Source organism: Struthio camelus, chromosome 2 (assembly GCF_040807025.1).
Source record: "Struthio camelus isolate bStrCam1 chromosome 2, bStrCam1.hap1, whole genome shotgun sequence".
NCBI classification, from domain to species: domain Eukaryota; kingdom Metazoa; phylum Chordata; class Aves; order Struthioniformes; family Struthionidae; genus Struthio; species Struthio camelus.
In genome coordinates, this window is record NC_090943.1 from 85007648 (window position 1) to 85027089 (window position 19442).

The following is a 19442-nucleotide window of genomic DNA, read 5'->3' on the forward strand; positions in this document are numbered from 1 at the left end:
GAAAAATAGCTTTGTTTCCTTTTCTGCAAAGTCAATGTCTGAGAGCTGAAACAGAATGAAATTAAAGTTTTCAAGTCCAACTTGATCATACTGTGGTTATTATTCAAATCTTTTAAAAGAAAAGAAATGGTCATCGAGGACTCGGTGTGCTATGGTCTCTAATTTATAACATCCATAATGGTTCTTCATTTGGAATGTGCTTCCTCTTCCATTTGCTTAGTGTTTTACTGCATCTGTTGCAAGACACTCTTGAAGAATGACCCCTCTCCTCAATGTGCAGAAGGCAAAGCTATTGGCTGAACAAGAGTGTTTTTATTGGTTAGGCAATATGAGCTTCACTTTTTTTTCTTAATAATTTCAGTGCCACTCAGACAGTTGTAAAGCTTCTGTGCTTCTTAATGAATTGCTTTGTACTTACCCTTGACTGGGTGAGAAAAGTCTATTTCTCATTTTACTCAGCATAAAAGAAAGCTGCTACTGATACAGAAGATACTAAGAATATTTAAATATATAAATTGGTCTTGTCTAGTCGTGGATAATGTTTAGACTTATTCTTATTTGGTCATTTTCAAGTTTTTTTTTTATTCTTAAAATGACTCTCACAGGTAGCATGCTGCAAAATTCACCTCTGCCCACTACTAATTATTCTAGTCATTTACAGAACTTTTTACGGCAGACCTTTGCTATCCTATGGTTTGTAGTAACAAGAAAGGAAACAATTTAGCTATGTAACTACTACCTAGAGGCAGCACGCGCAGATCAGCCACGCTCAAAATTATGATGTGATATGAGAACACTTGAGATGCATGCCTGGCTGCTATTCATCTGAGGCCATGTCAGGTACAAAATGACTTTATGGAGCAAGTGATCACTCTGACTCTGAAATATTATTACTTATTTTAATATCCCCTTTTTAGATTTTGTGGAGTTCAAAGTACAGTCCTTTGCAAAGAGCAAAAAATTTGAGAATGATCCATTTATATAAATGCAGACCTTAACAATAGAAGCAAATATTTTTAGTTCTTCCTATTTTGATATGATTTATGGTAGCTAATATTGAAAGCCTTTCCCACTCCACATATATTGTTGAATGTATATTTAAACCATACTTTACTTAAAAAAAAAAAAAATAAAAAAAAAAATAAAAGGTTTTGGAGTTTGAAAAAAAGAAGGGGCAGCTTGGTTGCCTCAGAACTATTTGTGAACTCAAATTGAGTCAAGTATTTTTAAGCAGAAAACAATGAGGAAAACAATGAGGGCAGGAGACCTGCATGGATGAGCAAGGAACTCTTGGCAAAACTCCAACAGAAGAAGGAAGTGTACAGAATGTGGCAAAGGGGACAGGCCACTTGGGAGGAATACAGGGACGTTGTCAGAGTATGCAGGGATGCGACAAGGAAGGCTAAGGCCCAGTTGGAATTCAATCTGGCAAGGGATGTCAAGGACAACAAGAAGGCCTTCTTCAAATACATCAATAGCAAAAGGAAGACTAGGGAAAACGTGGGCCCGCTGCTGAAAGGGGCGGGTGCCCTGGTGACGAAGGATACAGAGAAGGCAGAGTTGCTGAATGCTGCCTTTGCTTCAGTCTTCACCGCTAAGGCCAGTCCTCAGGAATTGCAGACCTTGGAGGCAAGAGAGGAAGGCTGGAGAAAGGAAGACTCTCCCTTGGTCGAGGAGGATCGGGTTAGAGATCTTTTGTCCAAACTTGACATCCATAAATCCATGGGCCCCGATGGGATGCACCCACGAGTGCTGAGGGAGCTGGCAGATGTTATCGCTAGGCCACTCTCCATCATCTTGGAAAGGTCCTGGAGAACAGGAGAGGTGCCTGAGGACTGGCAGAAAGCCAATGTCACGCCAGTCTTCCAAAAGGGCAAGAAGGAGGAGCCAGGAAGCTACAGGCCTGTCAGCCTCCCCTCCATCCCTGCAAAGGTGATGGAACAGCTCATCCTGGAGGTCCTCACTAAGCACCTGGAGGACAAGAAGGTGATCAGGAGTAGTCAGCATGGATTCACCAAAGGGAAATCATGCTTGACCAAGCTGATAGCCTTCTATGACGGAATGACTGGCTGGGGAGATGAGGGGAGAGCAGTGGCTGTTGTCTCCCTGGACTTCAGCAAGGCTTTCCACACTGTCTCCCATCACATCCTCGTAGGTAAGCTCAGGAAGTGTGGGCTAGATGAGTGGACGATGAGGTGGCTTGAGAACTGGCTGGATGGCCGAGCTCAGAGGGTTGTGGTCAGTGGTGCAGAGTGTAGTTGGAGGCCTGTGGCTAGTGGTGTCCCCCAGGGGTCAGTCCTGGCTCCAGTCTTGTTCAATGTATTCCTCAGTGACCTGGATGAAGGTAGAGAAAGCACCCTCAGCAAGTTTGCTGATGATACTAAACTGGGGGGAGAGGCTAACACACCAGAAGACTGTGCTGCCATTCAGAGGGACCTGGACAGGCTGGAGAGGTGGGCGGAGACGAACCTCCTGAAGTTCAACAAAGGCAAGTGCAGGGTCCTGCAGCTAGGCAGGAAGAACCCCAGGCACCAGTGCAGGCTGGGGGTTGACCTACTGGAAAGTAGCTCTGCAGAGAAGGACCTGGGAGTGCTGGTGGACAACAAGTTAAACATGAGCCAGCAGTGTGCCTTTGTGGCCAAGAAGGCCACTGGGATCCTGGGGTGCATGAGGCAGAGTGTTGCCAGCAGGCGGAGGGAGGTGATCCTGCCCCTCTCCTCAGCCCTGGGGAGGCCTCTCCTGGAGTACTGTGTCCAATTCTGGCCTCCCCAGTACAAGAGAGACATGGCACTCCTGGAGAGAGTCCATCGGAGGGCTACAAAGAGGATGAGGGGCCTGGAGCATCTCTTATGTGAAGAAAGGCTGAGAGAGCTGGGCCTGCTCAGCCTGGAGAAGAGAAGATTGAGAGGTGATCTCATCAATGTGTATAAGTATCTGAAGGGGGAGTGTCAAGAGGATGAAGCCAGTCTCTTCTCCGTGGTGCCCAGCAACAGGACAAGAGGCAACGGGCAGAAACTGAACCACAGGCAGTTCCACCTGAACCTGAGAAAAAACTTCTTTCCTGTGAGGGTGACAGAGCATTGGAACAGGTTGCCCAGAGCAGGTAGTGGAGTCTCCTTCGCTGGAGATATTCAAAACGCGCCTGGACACGATCCTGGGCAATATGCTCTAGAGGACCCTGCTGGAGCAGGGAGGTTGGACTAGATGATCCCCAGAGATCCCTTCCAACCTAAACCATTCTGTGATTCTATGAGGAATGAATGGAAAAAATCAACAAAGGCATATGGTGTGGGTATAGTCATCTATCATTTTTCCTGTAGCTCAGCAGTTTTGGACACTCACCTATTCCATCTCAAAAGAGAGAATTCTGTGAATGTGCAGTTCAATGTTTACCAGATGGTGGTGGTCTGTGGTCCAGATCCAGTCAAAGAGGTTTGAGACTTGATGTACTCCATCTCTATGGAGGATCTTGAGTTGTTTTCTATTCCTATTTCCTAATGAATAGTTCCAGCTGGCCTGCACTATTGCCAGTTTTAAAGGAAGTATGTAGAATTTGTCTGGTTTAGTGCTCCAGCTCATCCTATGTAGAATTCAAAAACTACTTGCAAAAACTGAGTAGTAGTGCAATGTTTTTTGGGATGGAAAGCGTGCGTGAGGTAGGAGACCGAAGCGTGTTGTAGTTGCACCTCACTGTTAAATTTGCTCCATTTTACACAAAGAATGAAACTTCATCTGGAGGGCAAGAACTTTGTCTTTCTTTGATGTCAGTTTAGCTCTCCTTTTTCTGTTGCTCAGTGAGTTTTGAGACCTTCCTCACCAAGTTCAAAACCTCGAAGTGGCTGTGGTGAAAATGCCCTATGATCTTATCATTAGAGGGGACACTAGAAAACTAAGAAACTGAATTCAAATCTTACTCCTTCCTCCAATCTAGCCATAGACTTTAGCCATTTTTCCAGCCTTCAGCTGCTACTCAGTTTTTAAGTCCTTAATAGCAATAAGTAGTATATGTAGCCCAGAGATATATGGCAAATTTTACCCCAGACGTGAATTTTTTGCATTATTTTTCCCTATGTAGCCTGCAGACGTCCTCCTCTATCCTTATTTCATTAGTTTAGCTTAGCTTTCTGTAATTGAAAAGTGTAGCAGAGTTCATACATATTTGAATGAAATCTTCATTTGTTCATTCATTTATTCTGTTGTAATGATACAAGTAAGCATAATACAGTTATGTTACAGTTACTTATGAATATCTGCAAGAAAGTATCCATGTATATGTTATCACTTCATATATACTTTCTCCCTGCCAAGTAACACCAGGAAGTTTTTCTTTTTGCATTAATTTTAACAGGATATGAATTTGCCTGTCTCCTCTTCCTATACGGTACGTGGAATATGAAGAGCATCATGTTCACTAATCTTTCAGTCATCTCGACTGATTTTCTGCACGGTGATTTTTCCCATGCCTATTTATATCTTGCCATCTCTAAATGCCTCTTTCCACCACTGAAAGGGCTATATTTCAACTTGTCATCTGCATTCCAGCTGTTTGTGCAGTCTTTGAGAGGATACCTGAGAAGTACCCCTGTGTTTTTAATAACTCTGGAAAATTCTGTAGTAGTGATGTGCAAAGGTCCTTTTTTGTGATACTGTATAGACTTCACTAAGCACTACACCGTTCTTCAGGTATATAGAGCTGACAGATCCCTCTGTAAGGGATCTTAAGGGCCCACTGAGACTCTTAACGAAGCGTCGCTCACAGGACAAGTGTGTGTGGAGTGACCTATATCTGTATATGTGTGTAGGTTCTTTTGAAGGAATAGTGTTACCTACTAAAACCAATATTCTGCAAGACATGTAGAGAAAATGATATTTTTATGCCATCTGCCCTTTTTCTTTCTCTTTCCTCAGCATCTCTTTTAGAGAGGGGATGGTGTAGAGCATGCTTTTTTTGTCTGTTGTGTATCTCTTTTTTTTCCCATGTACACAGCTACAAGTATATTCACCATAAGAATATCCCTGTACACCTCTTCAGGTGCATCTGATAGGGTGTCAAAAAAATATATCGAACTAAAAACGCATCTACCTTTTAAAAATTAAGTTACTGGAAGGAAGCTTTGCTTGCCCTCCCCCACCAGCTGAGCTGCTTTTGAAATGCAAATTATTACTTTCTTTTTGGCTAATGAATAACATTCATTTGGAGAGCAGATGTCTTTATAAAAATAGTTTAGGTAGTTCCTGGTAATGTCAGTGTGATTCTGTTGAACTCATCAAACCCTAACTGGCTATTCTGAATTTAAAACTACTATTAAGTATGAAATTAGAGAAAATAGATCATTAATTTCTGTTCAGTCTCACATCCATCTCCTACTGCTTTTTCTCAAATTATGTTCATGTTTCCTGTTTGCTCATGTTAGGAAAATCACAGCTTTCCCCTCCCATTTGAACTGTTATGCAAATAAGCTGTAATCTAAACTAGGAAGTGCTAACATTCTATTTTAAACTTAGAAAAATTAAATTATCAGAGATGAAATAACATTTTTCTAATTGCTTCTTAGATCATTTTAATTGCTCTAACTTTTTTCCTCCCCTAATATGATTAAATATTTAAATGCTGAGCTGGTATCTTGCTTCTGTTTCAGTGCTTCTCTATTAAAGGAAGTGTTGCTTTTCCAATGATAATATATCTGATGAATATTTCTGCTAGAGTGCATTAGTGGTTTTGGTATTTAGTGCTTCTGTTACAGTCCAAGGAGGTGATCTTAGACACTGCACATTGAGATGGCTTCTTCTTTGTGGCAGAACTATTTAACTGCATGCATTCTCTTAAATAATCTAAACTCCCTCTGCAAAGTTATAGCAGGGGAGAAAGAACAAGAAAGAGCTGAAAAAATTACATTAGTTTTTGCACCCTTATTTAATGTCCTATGTATGTCAAACATTTCTTTTAAGGTTTTTCAAACAAATACCAATAAAATAGCAAGTATTTGTACTCTTTTTTTTAAGTTGTTGCATTCATTTGCACAGACATGTCAAGCTATTTTTCTAATTTTCCTCTCCCCTGTCTTTCTCTCTCAACCTCTTCCCTTCCCCAAACCTGAAAAGTTAAGATCATTTCTTTCCCTCCTACTGTTGCATGCAGAGATGTTATCACATTCATGGTATGAAAAATCGCTCTTTATGGTCACATTCAGCTTTCATTTCCTGCTCATGAGCCAATGGTACCACTCAGCAATGAAGTGTTGAAAGCTGTACAAGATTCGTGAGAATAGACAAGCAGAGTGCAAGAGGTGGGTAAAAGGTTCTAAAGATAAACTATCTGGGATGGTAACGTTCCCTACATCCATCTAAGTATTAGCAATCTCTAATAGTAATATACCAACTGGGTAGAAATATTGTGATAATAATTCTGTGAAGAACTTCCTATTAACCTAGTTTTTCAAATAAGTTGGGAAAACTATGTATTTTGTGTACTTCATTTCCGCCTACTGTTACAGAAACTGGAAAATGTAATTGCTTGTGCAATGGCAAATGCCAATGTGGTTATATGTATGCATAGCTTCCCAGTTTGTATGTACAGCTTTCTCTGAAAATCAAAGGCTTGGTTCAGTATCAATTCTGGGTCAAAACTAACATATATTCACTGTTTTGTTTGTGTGAAAGAATATATTAGTACTGAGTTCCTAATACACTGAGCTTATGGTTAACAATAGCTCTTCTCTTGTAAATATTCTCCTCTTAAATATTAATAGGATTTCTAAATTAACTTCTTACTCCTTCCTTTTCTTAAGAAATCTATGTTAAAAATCACAAAGTTAAAATTTCAGAAATGACTAGTAACCTGGCATATCTCCATTTTGGAGGGGTCTTCAGATTGTTTTTTGTCCAATTTTCAGAAGAAAAATGAGCATCTTAGGCTTTGAATGTTAAGTTTTCTTGCTATGTCTTAAGCTGGGCAGCTACAAACTAAAGCCCCCGAATGGTTACTAGTATTTGAAAGTATAATCTTACAATTCTATTAGCTGAAATTATTTTATACTAACTAGCCAGGAGAACTTCAGATTTATATAACTGTGATTCCATTTTCATAGGTTTTCTGGATAAATTACTGTCCTATTTTTGAGGTATGATGTAGTTTGTGCCACAGGGTACCATGAGTATTTTCATCAATATGGAAACTATGGGAAACATTGTTGTCTTTGCTTTTCATAAAGAGCTCTGTCATCTTAATTAACATGCTGAGAACTAGCTAAATGTGAAATGAAAAGCCCTCTTTTCATAGATAGCAAACATAGTCTGTTTGTTCTGATATTTATTGATAGCCATGATGCTTAGTTTCAATAGTATTTTTCTTTATGTTTTAAAGTATTCCTGTATATGCAAAAAAGATGCTTGCATAGAAATTTTCTTTTTTGCATTGTGGCAAAGCTCTTGTAAAAAGCCTTCAAATAAAGCCAGTAAAAAGCTTATCACTTTTTTGTTTTAGTTTTTCCCAATTATTGCATTTTTTATCACTGAACTTTAGGCTAATTAAATACTGGTAATATTCCTGCTATTTCTAGAACCATTCAAAGAATGGGATTCTGCAGACAATTCTAACACTTGAAAGCTGATCTTAAGCATTATTCAGAATGAAAGAACGAAAATATTTGAATAATTTGATCAACTCCAGTATTTTCATTCTATTTGTTTCCAACATTATATTACAAAACTGTATTTAGGAGATAACCTAAGATTTTAATCTATCAGATAGATCAGGAATATATACATTACTAAATAACTGTACACTTGGTGAAACATACAGAATTATACTGTTGATATAATAAATGATAAAAAATAATATAAATAGTGTAACTGAAGGTATAATTCTTAAACAACAGGAATTACAATTCATCTGTCTTTAATTCTACTACCTTACTTCTTTTGTTATCTGTTTAGGGAAGATGCTTATTAATGTTAGCCAAGGTGGCCAAATGTAAAATGAATGTAAAATTAGCTGCTGCACAGAAGGGCCCAGAAAACTTAATTCAACCATTTTCATAGAATATTTGCTAAGGAAAAAACAAACCAAAATAACAGCAGCAAAAAAACACAACTTTACAAACAGAGGCTGTCTCTTGCCCTTCCAGAAAATTGAGTCCACAGTTCTGTAGAGCAAGAATGAGAAGATAAGGCACCTGAAAACTTAATTCTACCTTCCTGGAGTTGACTGTAGAGACTACAAAATCTTTTGAAGGGAGTCCAACTGATTTCACTCTAAGGAATAAGCTGTACTTACCACTACCGTGATTATCTGGTTTCAGTTTATAAGACTAAAGAGATATAAGAGGGCTTAAGGATCCTTACCTGTTGTTTAGGGCTTTTGAGTCCTGGGTTCCCCTCCTTGTCCAGCTGTATGTGATCAAAAGGAGGAGAGAGCAGCCATGGTTTCCAGCCAAACTATTTAGCATGTCAGTGATCACCTAGGCGAAATGAACAGAAAATATTGTGTTAGATGGTATACAGCTATCCGGAAAAAATATAATGTTAAAAAATTTTTTTTCCTAAAATTCTGCAAGTGATAAATAAGCAAGATTTAGTATATAGCATTGATAACATTATTTGTATCATCTAAGCCTAAGATAAGCGTAAAGGTATCCACAATTATCCCAAGCTTTGAGGGGGACCTGCCGTCCCAATTATTTGAAGTGAATATCTCAGACCTTAAAATTTTGACTCTCTAATGCTGTCTTCTCTGAGAACATAAAATACAATGACCGATTTCTTTAAATAAAGAAAACTTTTACCTGCTTGATGGAAAAAAAAGTAAAACGATAAAGAATTTAAAAACAAATCTCCCTTATTGCTCGCTGTGTTCCTGAAGGTTGAGCACTTTTCTGTAGCTTTAGTGTCAGTTCGCAGTTTCAATAAAATCCAAGCAGTATCTTGAGATCCCAGAAAAATCTCTTGCTTTCTAACACCTCTAGATCTGACTGTATATACATCGTGCTCTTGTTGACAGTCTATTAGTTAGCACTCGTGTTGCTGGATTCCTCTGGCAGTGTTTCTCGGTCAACCTGATTCATCCAGAAGCCTTTGTAGGCTGATCTTGCTCAGCTCTTCTTATGAAAAGCATATTTTCTCATCTCTCCAGACTCTGACCAGCGTGCAGGGTGAGACAACCGGGTGAGACATCCCCCTTTTCTGTTGCTCAACTGTGCCTGGAAGTAGGACAAGAATTCCCTCTGTTGTAGCAGATTTTGCTTTAGCAGAAAAAGGAATGCTAGGCCATATTTTTTACAGCTTCTGAGCTTCTTGATGTTGAGTACAACCTGTCAAGGCAGGGAATGAAATTATGTGCAAAGGCTACATTTAGACACCATTAAAAAGCTCAGAATTTAAGCTGCTTTGTTTTGCACTCACCACTGGAAGAAGACCGCTTGTGCCTTGTGTGTCAGTCTGTACAGCAGAGACGCTTCATTTCGTGCTAGTTCATCTTCGGCATGGGAGAGCTGTCCTTCCCTGTTCTCCCTCCATGCATATAGCTGTCTGTTTTTACTATTGCTGTAAGAAACGACTGTATCTCTTGACTTTTACTTGGTGCGCTCATTCCATGCACTCGGTTCATAAAGCAAATGTGTTGAAAGAGGCTTGTGACTGATCGTACTGACATCTGAGAGAGACGGGGACTAACACAATGTCTTTTTTTTTTTGCTTGAGTTTTTGGGCAATCACAGTTATCTAACACAGCTAGCTGTTAAAGTTATGAGCATGACTTGTACCATCAATGTCAGTTTCTCTTTCCGACGTTCTTGGTCTTAATCTGTACCCAGATTTACTGCTGCAGATCCCTTAAACCTGTCTAGAACCTGCTTCCTAGCTCTTCCTAGATAGATACTTACATGGTTAGTGGATTTTATATTTTTATAAAGGCATTTTGTAAACAAATAGGAAAATTTTCATTAACTTTCAACCTTATTGTAGTGGAGTTTTCCTCTATGGCACATTATATTATATTAAAATATACAGTTATTCAAACACAGATGTATATGCAGTAACTGCTTAGATTTGCAAACAAGTTGATTTCTGTGAACTTAAGATTATATTTCAATTATTCACGTTTATTTTTCAAGCATTCATGAGAATATAATATCTAGTGAAGTTTGAATTTTATTGTCCACGTAAAATAAAATCAGCAGATCAATTTTGGAGGATGTCACTTCTAAAGAGAAATAAAATGTTACCAGTAAAATCCTAAATTGTATTCTAAAAGTTGATAGGATTGCTAACTAAATTATCAGCACTGACTGACTTAATTTTTTTGGTGATGGAGAAACCTGAATTAAGCAGAGAACTAAAATATTTTCAAAAGGACCTTGATGTGAGAATACATGTAAATATTGAGATGTATAATGTATTTTAGTAACAGTAGTGGCATAGTTGATGTATCAAATAAACTAGAGTTTGGAGAGGAAACAACAGCTCTCTAGGAACTGTCTTTCTACTTTATTTTACTAAGCTACTTATAAAAAAGTAAACTTTTCTATTTAGCAAAGTGTTCTTGTCACTTCCCTCAGCAAAGTAACACTGTAATGGATCTGGGGATAGTTTTAAAAACAGCCATTTCAATCCTTTTTTGCTGTTGTTCAGTATTTTAAGAGCTTCTTATTACACTCTCTTGCATTATTTTAAATATGAGTTCTGTCATTTGAGTTTGCATCCTTCAAATATATGTTGATTTCTTGTTTCACCTTAGGCATCATACAAGCTGTAGACATTGAATTTTCTATTCCTTCCTCATGAATTAGTTCCTTCATCAATTTTTTTTGTGATTGTCTCTGAATTCCCCGCAGGTTATACGTGTTTATCTGGAAGGTAGTTTCTTGAACAGAATCCTATATTCAAAGTGTTATTCCACCAGAGATGCTCAGAGGCAAGTGCTGCCTGTCTGCTCTGCCATGAGATAGCTCTGCATACTCAGCCTTAAATGGAAGGCACTGGCTTTCCTTAGCTGTCATTTCATATTGAAATCTCACAGTTCATTATCACGCACACAAGTCTTTTAGCATTTCTGAGGCTGTCCATCGGGCAGGTTTCTCTATCACGCTGACAATTTGCTCTTCAAACGATTCCCCCTCTCATTCTTTCAGCCCTCTGTGTTTCCAAAGATGCATCTCATTGCACATTTCTTTTTCAAAGGTCATGATTTTGTGGTGGGGCTGAGCACATTTTTGAACCTTTGAGGAGTCTTCAGCTTCTCCTGATTACTTTGAGAGTTGAGATATTTCATACGTCCAGAGGGACGGGATGATTGGAACTAAGCCTTAAATGATTTTGGTTTATATTTTTGCCTTTGCTGATGCCAAGCTGCTTTCAGTTTTTATCACCTGGTTGGTTATTCTCTCCTAATAAGGTAATTAAGATAACTAGAAAGGTCTGTAATTGCACGATTTTTGTCTGTTGCATTCTTTGCTTCAGAGTTTCCATAGGCAGTCAATATTTTAAATTCTAGCCCTTATAATTCTTCAAATTGTCCCCAAATCTGACAAAACGTGTAGTCAAACCAGTTAAAACAATACTCAGCTTTCACAGGATGCTGTATCAGAAGTTCACTTAAAATGCATATCATGTATATTAATTTTATTTTCCTTTGTTTTGTCATCCATTCAAGTAATTTTCTAAGGAAAAGTATTAGTTTCTAAGCCTGTCTTTGCTGAGCTGTGCCAATGGAAGAGTAACAGTTATAGGACACAAACCCAATAATGTTATAGTTTTATTGAAAAACGGTTACAGTGACATTTCCGTTTGTGAAAACAGGTTTCCCCTTGTATTAGCTGAGCCTTTGGAAACACAGTGATACATTTAGGCACAGAGCAGGGTAAGTGGTGCTTAAAACAAGCACAGTAATCATTTCCAAAGCCCAAACAAATGTGTGAGGGACTAGTGTACTGACTTTTATAGGTGGTGGAGGCCTTCTGCGTAGGCTTAACATGGAAGTAACTCATTATGTAAAGTCTCCAAAAGTGACCAGACAGCTATTCACTTAGTGAGAAATCTCCTTTCTTTCTGACTTGTTCACGTAACACCCCAAGTTTGTCTCAGCATTTTATTTTTTCTGTATAATCTGAAGGAAAGCCTGCCTGGGAGTCTCAGTAAAGGATAGCAAGTTTCACAGAGGCAGCCAATCTACTCACGTAGTGGCTAAGGAAGGTAGGTGCAATCGAACGTACATGAGCAAAAAATTATTCTTCTGCCGAACAACCTCGGTTCATGCTTTAAAGTGACTGCGGAAAAAAACTTGCAAACGTAGTGTTCTGAATGATCTTATTTATACTGCAGGCAAATTTTAAATTAGCTTGGAAATGTCCAAGCTAATCCTAGGAACAGCCAACTGCTTTGGTGGCAGCTACATGTTTCGCCGTATTTTGGTCAAATGTAATTGTCAGATCGTGCAGTCTAATCCTGGTTTTTATAGAAATGCATTGTGTTACTCTGTAATTGTAGCATTGTACTTATCTCCCATTGTTTGATTTTAATTTCTGAGTGAATGTCACAGCATCACTTCCCAGAGTTTATCTGCAGTGCATGAGGGTGGAATGGCACAGGACCAGAGCTGGTTCAGAGCTTCTTTCCAGTGTAGAAAAACTCAGTTTGCTGGCCAAATATTATGGGTTAGAATATTCCTGCCGTGGGGAGGAAAGAAGAAGCAGCAGAAGCAAAGCTGACTCAGGAAGGGCTAAAATGCTTGTAGAATTGAACTTGCTGCTCCCGTAGCTATTAGAAGGAAAGAAGGACTACTCATAATGACCAGGTTTGCTAGGAAGCACCACTCCCCTCTACGGTGCTTTCAGGGCTGCTTTTTCATGCCCTGTACTGCAGTGGAGCAGTAACTATCTTGCCAGCTCTGGAAGTCTGCTGCCTTAGGCAAATGCTTAATCTGTCTATCCCTAGAAATCTCTCTGGATAACTTCTTGGCCCATGGGATATGAACTAGCTGTCAAACAAACATTTGCTTTAGGTGTCTGCATACATTGGGAAAATATTCTCTTATCAAAGGAGTCTCTATATCTGCAGAGCCTTTAGGATTCAGAACAATAGAGGAAATGTGGTAAACAGAAAATGTCTACTTGCTTTAATATGGAAATTCTGGAATTTCAATTCAGAAATTTTCAGCTTGGAAAATGCTCTCTTGAAAGCAAAAACATTAAAGTCATAAGACAGGAAAGAGCGCCAAAATATCTATTTATCGATAATGGATAGATTAAGGAAGAGCTCTCTGAAACCTACCAGCATTTTAAAAAAGAATACTTTAAAAAGCATTGAGGCAAAACTTCAACCATGAGATAAATCTGGGAATAATAGTTGTCAGGAATCCCACATCGCTGCACATTATATAGAGGCTTTCTATCATCATCATGTACAGGCAGTCTTTCCCTTGTGAATACCCTGGAACAAAAAATGTCACAGGAAAAACTCTGAACCAAGTGCTAGAGAAAGAGACCTGAAGAGAGAGCTATTGAGCTGGCTCTACTCTATCTGGAAATTTCCTTTGCTAATCTAGAAATTTGAGGTAAGTAAAAATTGCTCTCTGATCCCTTCGTACGGTGGAACTGAGAAAAAGCATGCAGGACAGAAGCAGAATAGGATCTGTGCCTTATAGAGATTTCTCACATTTTGGCAAGATGAAGTGGATAAGGAAAGGTTAATAGCTCATATTAGACCAACTGCTGGCCTTACAGCTAGCTAGAAAGGATCTGTAGTTTACGAAAGTACGAAAGTACCAAGCAGGGCTTTGTGTGTGTGTAAGGAAGAGCAGAGGTTTTGTGTGGCTCTGAATTTCTCTGAAGTGCAAGCACTTTTTCCAGGCAGTTAAACTTAACAAGAAAGGGTCACAAATCATTTTGGAGATTCTTATAGAAAAAGAGGTAGTATTCATAGATTGTAGGTGTAGGAAAGGCACTGCTCTGGTTCTGCTTCTTGTGATGTATGGTTAAATCATGGTGGCTGATTGCTGAGCACCCCGTAATCACAAAGAAGTACTTTCTTCTTGCAAAGAGTACTATAGAAATGTCGTGATTTTGAAGGAGAGTGGGTTTAGTAAATGGAATGTGCAAGCCCAGATATCTCCTGTGCAAAAAAGTGCCCTTTGTCTATTGACATACAAGGGAAATGCAGAGAAAATTATGCTAAATTCCAGAGGTTTGACAGACTTTGCTACTTTTTATGATGGCAGTTTAAAAGCAAAACGAGACCTTTACAATGGCAAGCACAGTTTCAGGCCCATCTGAAATTATGAAGAAGTAGATAATGCGTGCTTTTATAGTCACATGCAAGATGTTAATAGCACCTGTCCTGGGGCACACCGAATACGTCTACGGATGCTTATCTACTGAAGTTTTCTAGTTTAACATTTTATGCTCTCACTTCAGCCTGCAGTCATTTGGTTTGCACAGGTCATTTTGTAGGATGAGGGCAGACATTCTTTTCTCAGTGGCCTAGGTGAAAGGTTTATTTTTAACAGGGAACTTTTTCTTAGGATTTTATTTCATATTGGATAAAATCTGTACAAGCAAGATGTAGCTTTAGTTTGCCATGTTCTTCTTTTTCTCACTAACGCTAGTATCAATTTTGATACATATTTGCAAAGAAAGAAGCTTCTAAACTCTGTGTTTCAAAATGCATGGTTTTTAGACAGCTGTCCTCTAGGTACTACTTTTCTGCTCTGTGCTCATTTAAATTATTTCTGTAAGCAAAAGTGACTGACACCCATGTGCTGGCTTGGCAGCAAACATCTCGGTGAACTGCACTCCCCAGTACTCCTTTCCTCTCCCTTTCCTTCATTTCCCAAGCAAATTGTTCCAGGAGTTAGGCCGTCAGAATGCAACAGAGCAGATGCATGCCATTGCTTATCGAAAATTTAGTTCTTGATGCATTCCATTTGAGATTAAAGTAAGAGTACTGTACGGAGGATTGCTGCTTTTATCGCAACAGCAAGGTTATTTCATTGTGGAGACTGCAGGTAATTTTGAAACAGGCCAAAGGTGTCAGTCTGCATCACTGAAATAATACAGAAATACAGGATACATTCATTTGTGCTCATTCTGGAAAGTAGATGTAGTTTGTTGACAAGAGCAGTAGGTCTGGAGAATCAAGACTGAGTGCTCTGTATAAGGGTCCTGTTGACTTTCTCTGACATCAGGTGAAACATTGTCTACACTTTGGTTTCATCAGCTCTAAAATGAGTGTAGTGTGATAATCACATAAAAAAGTAAGGATTAAATGTAATTGATATTTAATGACATATTTCCCCAGAAAAATAAGAAGTTCATGTTTGGTTGAATTTGGGTTAGTTTTAAAGAGTGCACAATTCAAAAAATATGTGCAAGTGGTTCTGACTAAATTGCCTCTTGAAATAAAGACAAAAGAAGGATGACTCTTGAATTATCTATTGTAATATTTTGTGCTCTCAAAAATATTGCATGATTACAGCTGCATCTTTTGTATACTGAATTCTAATTTCTCTTGACTAACACATACAAATAAGTATGAATTTCTATTTCCTTACCTGTTAATAAGAAAGATTAATTTAATCAACACAGGGATTTGAGCACCTCCATGCTTCATCTCAAGCCTAATAGAAGCTTTTTCATGTTATTCTGTTGCTGATTTGGCAGCTTTTGTGACTGGTAGATCCCTCACAAGGAAATTGTAAGGCAGATGGAAAGGATTTTACATCTTTCTGACACATAAACAGCTGACAGCATCCCTTGATGGTGTTTTTTATGACATGGATTCACCAAACACTGTCTCATTTATTTGAAAATGTCAGCAGCTGGAACTGGGAACAAGGTGATGACTAATAAGTCTGAATTAATTGCTGCCATTAATTTTAATTGGGATTCAAAATGTTCCAATTTGGTGTACATTTAAACTACTAATTAAGTTTCACTCTGTATGCATCTGATATGAAGCAACTACTGATAATATGTCTCTGAGATAAATAACTCAAAAAGGAACAGAAAAAGGCTTATGATTTTCATCTTAAATGGTATGCATTTAAATTTGGCAGTCCCTTTGTTTGTCACTTCTTTAGCAAGGTTCTGTAAGATTTAGACTGATTTTTTTTTTACCACTATTTGAATAAAACCTGTACCTTTACCTAGAAAACATAAATGACTTTTATATTTTTCAGTAATGTATATGAAATGGTTAGATGTTTTATTTTCAAGAATTTTGCAGAAAGTGATTTCTCCAAAGCCACTTTGAAATTACTTGAGGTTTTTTCCCCCTTTTTAGAAAAAAAACAGTCATTCGACCATGGAGAAGAAACTTCTGTGACTTAAATAACCAGTTAACACAAAATGAAAAGTAGCATGTTGTATAGTATATTAAATGAATTATAGTATATTAAATAAAAAATAGTATAGTGTAGAAAAGAGAATTGTTTGTCAACAATGCATTGGCCTAATCATACGCAGAAAAGGGACTGACAAAAATATTTAAATAGCAAATAGGGTAGGGAATAGCAAGGCCTCAGATTTGCTAACTATTCTAGAGGCTTTAGCAATATGTTTTGCCCTGTCCATGTATAAGTAATCACATAGTTTACTACTGCAAACTGCTTGTCATACGCTTCTCTTCATAATATTGGGAAACAGATCTGTTCCTTGAAGGAACCAGCTAAGAGTAAAAAGCTTCAGATAAAAATGCTTGAGGGTATCTGGAGAAAGTGAGTGCGGCTAGTTAATGGAAAAAATCTTCCTTTCAGTTCTTACTCGTTTCCAAGCAGTAAAATCAGAATTATCATCATATATTCTGTATGACACAGCCCACCATATGATTTGCACATGGGTGTTCTATTTTACAGTAACATATGTCAGTCAGTTAATCCTCCTCTTCAGTTGCTCACATGCTCGTTTTGCTATATTGGAATCAAAGTACATTTGGTGTCATTTTTTCTTTTCTTTTAAGATTCCTTTTCATTTTGCCTAGCAGCTCAGCTAAAAAATTTGGAGGTCAAGACATGCTGTAGATCCAGGCAAGATCAGATGTTAGGAAAAGGTCAGTTGTTTGCAAGAGGGCAGCTGACATCTAAGTATCATTTTCTACTTAAAAATCAGGCAGAAGGAAGTCTGTATACTCCCAAGTTGTTTAACCATAAATTCACTTTTTACCGTACGATTAGGCTTTCTAGAAAAAATATTGAAATAAGTGTACAGAGGCTACAAATACCAGCTGCAGGTTCAAGTCCCAAGCATATTTGGAGAGTAGATTTATTTCAGCTTATTTTCTGATGCTAAGTTGCTTATATTTAGCAATATATTCTTGTTTTCTAGACAGTTTTGCTACCTCTCTGTCTGTGATGAGCCCTCTGGGTGGAAAGCAGTCTATATTCAGAAGTTATATCGACATAATTGCAAAACTTTCAATATTTTTTCTATAGACAAGTCTGAAATTCACATAAAAAAGATCATTGCCTTACTATCTTCCAGCTTCCCTGAAGAGAAATAGTATTAGTATGGTGCTATTTGACTTAGACACGGAGAAAACTTGATACAATGTCTTCTCCGATGGAGATTTCACTATTTTAGCTACTAGCAGTCTTGACTGTTGTACAGGTACCAGCCTGCCATTTAGGCACAGACATGAGAGATGTGCAAAACACCAAGTAGCTGTTGTTTATTCAGAGGGATCTGAGGGCTGTGATGCCCTACTTTAATGTGAATATTTCTTATGAGAGCTGAATGAAACTGGGAATATAATATCTAATGTCCTTACTTCAATTTTTATGTTTCTGCATTTGTTTTCACAGAATGGTTTAGGTTGGAAGGGATCTTTAGAGATTATATAGCCCAACTCTCCTTTTCATCCTATTTTAAGGTGAAATCAAGCTACACTGAAATAAACCAATAGAGGCATTTTAGAAGAGCATTAATCAGTACTTTAAAATGGAAAAGTTCAATTCAGAAGTGAATTTCTCGTCATCAAATTGCAGTAGATAAAATTTCCAGTCAGTATTATCTCCAGTTTAATTTTTATTTTCAACTCTGCAAGATCCATTATAAAGTATACCCAAATACAGATTTTATGTGGAATTTAACCTTACTGTGCATTGCATCATATTTCCTGTTTCCAAACTACTTTGTATATTTAAGGTGTTCATTGTTGTTTAATTTTGTGTTGTGAATTCTTAATTTGTTGTTTTTCATTCTGTCAGTTTGGCTATACCAGGTAGGAACATCCACTGTCAATAACTGAGTTCTTGGAAAAATCTTTTTATCTTAATTTTGAATAACAGCACACTGTCATGCTTTACCTTTAATAATAAAAAGATTATTTTCTTTGTCTAAGAGCAGAAATAAATGAAGAAGTAGAAACATATGGATGCATTATAAGTGGGAAGTGACAGTATGCTCTTACCAACTCTAACACCTACTTGCAGAACAAATATTTTAAGAGTAATAGTGAGATTGTTCGGTTAGGCATGAAGGAGTGTATCTGCATATGGCTTAACCAATAACATAGACAATTTCTTAACTGCAGGAAAAAAAAAATCTGATTCTATATGTCTGCAGCATAGCTTCATCATTTTTTCTTCCCGCTGGTTTTTGCTAAATGGGAGCAAATGTGGGAATGCAAATGAGATGGTGGCATAAAGTATGCTGAAACCACAATAGCTTAAAGCCACTGGGCATTTTATCAGCAGGAAAGGAAGAAAATCAAGGGAATGCTGCTTTGACAATCTCCTAGAAGGTAAAATACCAAGGGAAATATGGAGAACAACTGCGGATCCTAAAAGATGAAAAGATACGTTCAGTTTGCTTCTCTATAAAGTCGAGTGGTTCATGAAAGAATCAAGTATAACACAGTACTGCTAACGTGGGCAACACGGGGGCCTAAGGCAGAAATGCAACAATAGGACAGGAAGGTTGGAGGTGTAAGAACAGTGGTCTGCCTATTGGAGCGATGGCCGTGTCTGTTTCAAGCTGACATCCTTAACTGTTGTTATGCTCTGCGAGGCAAAAGAGAACCCATATCTTCCTCCGACTCACTTTGTCACAAAAATAAATGCAAATGAATCTGAGTTTGACGGAAGCAAAATCAAGGAAATATGAACGCCGTTTTAGAATGCATATCAATAGCACAATATAAATATCATACACATAGCACTGCATTAGTATCTTAGAACGTGAAAGAAGAAATGAATGAATAAACACCAAATAACAATGCACTTTTCCTAAATATTTCTACAAATTACAAGTGAATCAATATATTAGAAATGACATTTTACATTAGAGACATTAGGACCCAGCTAAGTGTCTATAACAGTTTTCATGTTTTATAGGCTCTGTTTTATGACCATAAAATTTTAACAATTTCCATTTTCTACAGGTAATTTTAGATTATCAATTGTTTTGGCTGAGCTGGCTCTTCTTTGTTAGACTAACTTCTATCATTTATTTCGT

General features: G+C 37.9%; 1 long non-coding RNA gene across 1 annotated transcript in view; it reads right to left on the bottom strand.

Moving 5' to 3' along the window:
- Nucleotides 1-2144: 2144 nt before the first annotated feature.
- LOC104144323 (uncharacterized) overlaps nucleotides 2145-19442 on the bottom strand; it is a 76665-nt gene continuing 59367 nt past the window's right edge. The window contains exons 2-3 of the long non-coding RNA XR_011138976.1: nucleotides 8344-8459; nucleotides 2145-2334 (exon numbers count right to left, since the gene is read on the bottom strand). This is a non-coding gene — a long non-coding RNA (uncharacterized lncRNA). The remainder of the gene's footprint in view (nucleotides 2335-8343; nucleotides 8460-19442) is intronic.